Source organism: Pinus tabuliformis, chromosome Q (genome assembly GCF_031772625.1).
Source record: "Pinus tabuliformis cultivar Carrire ecotype Pingquan chromosome Q, CPIR1, whole genome shotgun sequence".
Classification (NCBI taxonomy): Eukaryota; Viridiplantae; Streptophyta; class Pinopsida; order Pinales; family Pinaceae; genus Pinus; species Pinus tabuliformis.
In genome coordinates this window covers 1,139,591,153-1,139,598,231 of record NC_142296.1, presented here as the reverse complement: position 1 = coordinate 1,139,598,231, position 7,079 = coordinate 1,139,591,153, and the positions used below count along the sequence as shown (strand labels likewise).

Here is a 7,079-nt window from a genome sequence, read left to right as displayed (position 1 = left end):
GTGACTTGCTTGCAAGTAAAAGGAGGGAACAAGATTGTTGACCTATGAAAAGGAAGATAGGATCAAGTTGAGAGCAATAAGCTCTGATATTGTCAATGCAAGAGCAAATTGTCTTACAATGCATCTTTTCCAAGCTAAGAAACCTGTGGACCATTGATGTCAGCTAGGGGGTTTCCCATAAAGACTATGCAACTAGGGTTTTGACAAGCAAGCGAACTGGCACCATAAAAGCTTCTAGGACCATATAGCTTCCTAAGGCACTATGTCAACCAAGTTGTGGTGTGTTGATATCATCCCCAAAGACTAATCTACTTGATGGCAGATGCAGTAGCCAGAAAATAAACATTTAACACAGCAAATGAACATCACCACCTTGTTCATCAGCTCATGCAAGTCTCCATGTCTTTGCAACAACATTGGCAACAAGCACTCTAGGGTTTCCAATAACCATCTCTACTCTCCTCATGACTTCTCTTCTATCATAATGTAAATGTTTCTTATCATAATGCTAACAATTATGCAAAGATCGATTGAGCATGTAATAGCCATTAGACATGAGAGAGTCGTGAGGGTAGGCAAAAGGTCATGGACCATGGTAGGTGAAGAATCACCTCATTTCTATAAATATACCCTCATGCCTTATTTGTAGGGGACTTTAACACTTGAGCTAGGCTAGCTTTAGATGGTTGTTTGGTGCTTGGAAAGCTAGAGGCACTCAACTCTTGGCAGCTAGTAGGGAGAGTTGTGGTGAGATTAGGGTTTTTCTTTGAAAATGGTACAAGCAGCCCATGTTCCACTATTGGGTTTTGATGGTTTGCACTACATGTACTTGTATTTGCAGCAACATTAACGACTATCTAGTATTGGTTCCCATGCATTCCCATGGTGGTTATAACGACTATCTAGTATTTCCATTATGTGTGCTTGAATGTGGGTGATATGTCTATGAACTAATTCATTGCCATTACATGTGCGTTTTATTTCGAATCTCTGCTCTTGTATTCCACACTATGCTAGTAACTTATTGTAAATTGGTTTGCAATTAACCTCTAGCACATTCCTATTCATGTATGTGCTGATTTGGGGTAGCATCGGATGTGCTCTAGCCACGAAAATTGGTGGAGGGGCTAAAGCACATGAGATCTCCAAGACCCAGAAATAGTTTGGGTAGAATCTAACCAGTTTGGGAGATATTAAAATAATTAATATTTTTAATGGAGTTCCTAAGTCTAAACTTAGGAAAAATAAAATATTAATGTGAATTAATATAAAACTGGGTTAGAATGGTCCAAAAGTCATGGATCAAGCCAAATCTAATCTTAGCCATTGATTAGAGATTTAATCTCGGTTGTTGATGGACCAACGAGAAAAGTATAAGAAGAAGCTTGAGGGTCAGTTGGAGAACACACCGAGAGAGATCAAGAACTCGATTTTCTGGGGCAGGGTTTGCTGAGGAAATTGAGTGAAGTGATCTGAGTTGCAGCTGAGGGCAGTGAATACATAGCAGAGAGGCAGAGTTAGTACATGGAGGATCAGCGCAAAAGCCAGAGGAGGCTGACGCAGAGGCAACCAGATGCCACACAGAGGCAGCCAGGAGCTGCGGAGAGCTAGAGAGGGCCAGTGTGTGAGCCGCTCCAGAGGCTGACACAGAGCCCCGAGAGGCTGACGCTGGGACAGAAAGGCTAACGCAGGCCCTAGAGGCAGCGCTAGGAGATTTTCGTGGGACAGATTGGAGCTGGAGAGCTGGATAGGGTGACGCATAGTAACAGGAGCTACAGTGTCATTGTGGGATCATTCATTCGGTAATTTAGCTGGAATATCTGTCTCCGACTTAGAAGTACTACTACTGAGGGCATTCTCTGTTGGGTGAGCCATTTCTAGCACCCTTGTTGTATTATGAAACTGCATAATAATAAAACCCTCTCAATAGCTACACTAGTTTTCCCGCATTGGGTTTTTCCGGGGACATTAGTCCAAAAACAATGATGTCACTTGTGTGCTTGTTTCTTTAAGTTGATGATCTGTATGTGTTGATATTGTACTTGTATTTATTTTCAGTATTTACATGGTAAATAACTTGTTAAGTAATTGAACAAGTAGGAAGAAATAAATCAGATAGTACAGGAAGAATTTCTAATGGATAGACTTAGAAATTCCAACATGGTATCAGAGCGTGGTTGCAGATCACAGGATAACTAAAGGCATCAGCCGAGCAGAGCAGCAGCAGTAGAAATAGTTGTCTCGAGTGACAAAAGTTGTTCCTAGCAAAAAGCAGCAAGGAAGGGGTGACGCAGAGAGCCTGCGTCATCAGTTCGAGCCAGGAGGAGGATCAATGTTGAGGCAGAGAGGAGCAAACCTGACCTACGCAGTGCCCAGTCATCTTTCTCAGTCAAGAAGGATCGACGTTGTGGCCAGGAGGTGCAGATTGTGCCGGTGTTGGGATTGCGCAGAGCCTAGAGGCTCTAACCTTCAGATTGTTGGGGCATAGGAGGCTGTGGGTAAGTTGTGGAGCGAAGCTGGTGGGGTACTGTGGTCAGAACAATACCTAACAGGGCAAGACCAAGGAGGAGGGTGTTGTTGTCGAGGATTTCTAGCAAGAAATCTTGATCAGTGGTGCAGTTGCACAAACAATCAGAGTGGGGCATCTCGACATTGGCAGAGGGATTTCCAGAAGGGAAATTGAGGCTCAGAGGGAGTCAAACCGAGAACTTCCAGACAGGAAGTTGAGAGACTCAGCAGGAGTCGATCAGAGGACTTCCAGGAGGGAAGTAGAGAGACTCGAAAGAGTCGAAAGAGGAGCAGCGAAATGGCAGTGAATGGGCTAAGAGATCAGGATAGACTGGACGGAGCTTCCAACTTCGTAGTCTAGAAGGCCAGGATCTTGTCCATTCTAGACAGGTATCGCATCAAGCACTTCGCCTTGAAAACGATAGCGATCCCAGTTGACCCGACTGAAAATGAGAAGTACAAAGAGGCAATGGCCAGGGCTAAGTGCATCATTCTTGACAGGGTCAAGGATCATGTGGTACCACATATTGCCGAGAAGGGCACGACAAGTGAGATGTGGGATGCTCTGAAGAAGTTGTATCAGCATACTTCTGTGCAGAGGAAGATGCTTCTAGAAAATCAGTTGCGATCATACCAGATGCAGAGGGGCGAGTAGATAGATATCTTCCTCGGGAGATTGACAGAGATCCGGGATCAGCTGACTTCCATAGGGGCCACGCCGGATGAGGAGATGTTGATGAGGACCGCATTGAACACAGTCTCAGAGGATTGGGAGGTATTTGTCCAGAGCTTACTGTGGGCAGCTCTTCGTCAAGAAGAGATCAGACGGCTGACCAAGGCGGGAAGCAGCGGCAAGCAAGTCAGAATCAAGAAGGAGGAAGAGAAGGATGTTGCCCTAGCATCTGCGGGAAAGAAGGAGAAACGAAAGAAGAAGGACCTCTCCAAGGTCAAATGCTTCCACTATGGGGAACTGGGTCACTATGCGAACCAGTGTCCAAGGAAGAAGAGCAAGGGAGAGGCTTCTGAGACCAAGGCAGCACCAGTGAGGGCGGAGAAAGAAGTGGAGACTGATGACGACTGTGCCATGAGTGCTCATGCGCCACTTGAGAGGAAGTGGGGAGACATCGAGTTGTAGTCAGACGGACTACAGACAATGAGGGGAAGGATCCTCGAGGTACCCAACCTCTTGGATTATACCTGGCTACGGGAGCCCCGAAGAGGAGCAGCAGGATTGGCAGATGTCGGTAGAAACAGATGTAGATGGAGCGACAGAGAGTGCTACAGTGCAGGAGTCTCGGGACAGCGTGAGGCATGGAGTTGTTGCAGCAGCGCATAGTTCAGTAGAGGGAGCACTTGTCAGCGACAAAGAGAGCTTCAGCATCGGGAGTGTTTCTAGCCTGACGGAGATGTCAGAGTTGGGAGGATCAGTTACTTACTTCTCAGTAACTGAGTTGCATTGAAGCAGTTAGCAGTGGCAGTGCTATGGGCAGCACGATGCAGCATGATGAGAGGGGATGCAGTGCAAATGCAGCAGTGGCAGTGCTATGGGCAGCACGATGCAGCATGGATGCAGAGAGAGTTGTCATATGGATGCAGCAGTGGCAGTGGCAGGGCCATGGGTAGCAGTACACGATGCAACAGTGCTGAGGATGTTGGGCAGGGAGACCTAGCATCAACACAAGGACCGATGCTGGATGATCGGGGTGATACTCACTGAGGAGTATTACTAGAGCATAGTCCTCGCTCAGAGGAAGTGTTGATTTGGGGTAGCATCGGATGTGCTCTAGCCACGAAAATTGGTGGAGAGGCTAAAGCACATGAGATCTCCAAGACCCAAAAATGGTTTGGGAAGAATCTAACCAATTTGGGAGATATTAAAATAATTAATATTTTTAATGGACTTCCTAAGTTTAATAAAATATTAATGTGAATTAATATAAAATTGGGTTAGAATGGTCCAAAAGTCATGGATCAAGCCAAATCTAATCTTAGCTGTTGATTAGAGATTTAATCTCGGTTGTTGATGGACCAACGAGAAAAGTATAAGAAGAGGCTTGAGGCTCAGTGGGAGAACACACTGAAAGAGATCAAGAACTTGATTTTTTGGGGCAGGGTTCGCTGAGGAAATTGAGTGAAGTGATCTAAGTTGCAGATGAGGGGCAGTGAATACACAGCAGAGAGGCAGAGTTAGTACCTGGAGGATCAGCGCTGAAGGTGGGAGACGTTGACGCAGAGCCAGCTAGAGGCCACGCAGAGGCAGCCAGGAGCTACGCAGAGCTAGAGAGGGCCAGCGTGTGAGACGCAGAGGCTCTAGAGGCTGACGCAGAGCCCCGAGAGGCTGACGCTAGGCCAGATAGGATGACGCAGGCCCTAGAGGCAGCGCTGGGAGATTTTCGTGGGACAGATTGGAGCTGGAGAGCTGGATAGGGTGACACAATCCCTATCAGGGTGACGCAGTCCCTATCAGGATGACGCATAGCAGCAGGAGCTGCAGTGTTGCTGCGGAATCGTTCATTCGGTGATTTACCCGAAATATATGTCTCCGACTGGGAGGTACTACTGCCGAGGGCATTCCCTGTTGGGTGATCCATTTCTGGCACCCTAGTTGTATTTTGAAACTGCATAATAATAAAACCCTCTAAATAGTTGCACTGGTTTTCCTGCATTGGGTTTTTCCAGGGACATTAGTCCAAAAACAACGGTGTCACTTGTGTGCTTGTTTCTTTCAGTTGATGATCTGTATGTGTTGATACTGTACTTGTATTTATTTTCAGTATTTACATGGTAAATAACTTGTTAAGTAACTGAACAAGTAGGAAGAAATAAATCAGATAGTACAGGAAGAATTTCTAACGGATAGACTCAAAAATTCCAATAGTATGTCTGAGATGGTTTTAGCTCACTAATCCTTCTTGTGGCATGCTCCTTATTTTTTTGTTGTTACATTCTTGTATCCTGTTCTGCGGGTTCTCAATCTTGGGTTGACCTCGTTCCCATTGTCTAGGCATTTCTTTCTTGCCCTCACTCTAACATCTCCACATTTGACAGCTAAGAGAAAAACATTCATGGTGGCAGTCAGGCCCACATATTGGATGGGACTCCTATCCCAAACGTTGTGAGGTCTAATTGGGAATTCACACCGGGAAATGCCTTAGCTATTGGCGGGACATTTTTCCCGTCAACATTTCCCTAATTCGTCAATATACGTCACAATGGGTCTTTCATACTGGGCGTCAAGACTATTTCCTCCAAGGTCGTCACCTAATGAATCAATGAACCTCTCATTCCAGGTGAGAACAACCGCGTAAAAGGCGGTGGTTCAATGTTCAAGAGCCACCCTCTTGTCTAGATCAAGATCCATAGCCTCGGAGACTAGGAAACATCTTTATTGGACTCTCAATCACCATTTCGATCAATCAGTTATAATAAAGGAGTCTGGATCAATATAATTACAAATTATGTATATCAGTTATGTATATGGACCGAGCCTTTTCTTGGATATAAAACTACGTCAGACATAAAAATACATTGAAAAAATGTACAAATTTCCCCCAAACCTCAAATCTTTACCTGCTGGATGTCAAATTTGACGAAAAAACAACCAAATTAACGAATTTGAGATCACAGAAAGGGATTTCATTTAAGTTTTCAGATTTCTAGCATATTTTTCGATCACTTTAATTTTAAATTTGTATTTTCTTTCACAAGAGCCACAAATTAAACAAAAGCCATGACTCCAAATATTATCGAAAGCCACAAATTAAACACAAGTCCAAAACAAAAATAATGCCAAGAGAGAGGGACTTTGCTTGGGCTTACTACGACAAGATTCCTAGAGACCCCAGGCTCCTCTATAAATTTTGTAAAGGGAAATGTAGTGGAGGCATTTATAGATTCAAGTACCACCTTGCACAGATACCCGACCATGATATAGGTATCTACAAAAATGTTGACCAAGATGTCAAACACCAAGCAATCTTGGCCCTTGATATGTTGAATGAGCAAAACGCCAAGAAAGCAAAGCAAAGTGTAGAAGTAAGAACTCTTGGAGCTGGTCATTCTTCTTCCAATACCCCCTTGTCACCTCCCTTTGTTGAATCCTCAATGTCGGGCCCAAGTTTCCCACACATGCCTCAAAGTCCAAGTCAAACTCAAGGCCAAATGAATCCTCCTACATTCAACACTGGAGGTGGAAACATAGACACTTTTTTTGCTCCCCGTACAACCTGGTTCCCAACCTACCTTGTGTTGGAAAATCAGAAATGCAATAAAGGTTTTCTCGATATTGATAATTACTTGTGATGTTACTTGTTATTATGATTCTTTATATCTTCTTTCTTTAGTTCATCAAGCAATTACACAAAGCAGCAGCACATAAAACAATGAACACAAGATGTAGGCACATGCCAGGACAAAACCCCTCTCGAGGGGAAAACCCAGTCAAAGTAATTATTCCTTTCAATAGTATTCTTTGAGACTCTTCACCCTAGACCTTGACCAGACCTTCCCTCCACACCAAGTCAACCTCCAAAAGATTGATCTTTTTCCAGTAACTTCGATTATGCAGCAGC

At 44.5% G+C, this 7,079-nt stretch overlaps 1 protein-coding gene across 3 annotated transcripts in view; it reads right to left on the bottom strand.

Annotated features, from left to right (window-relative positions):
• LOC149223591 (uncharacterized) overlaps positions 1-7,079 on the bottom strand; it is a 43,014-nt gene that overhangs the window by 31,549 nt on the left and 4,386 nt on the right. The window lies entirely within an intron of this gene.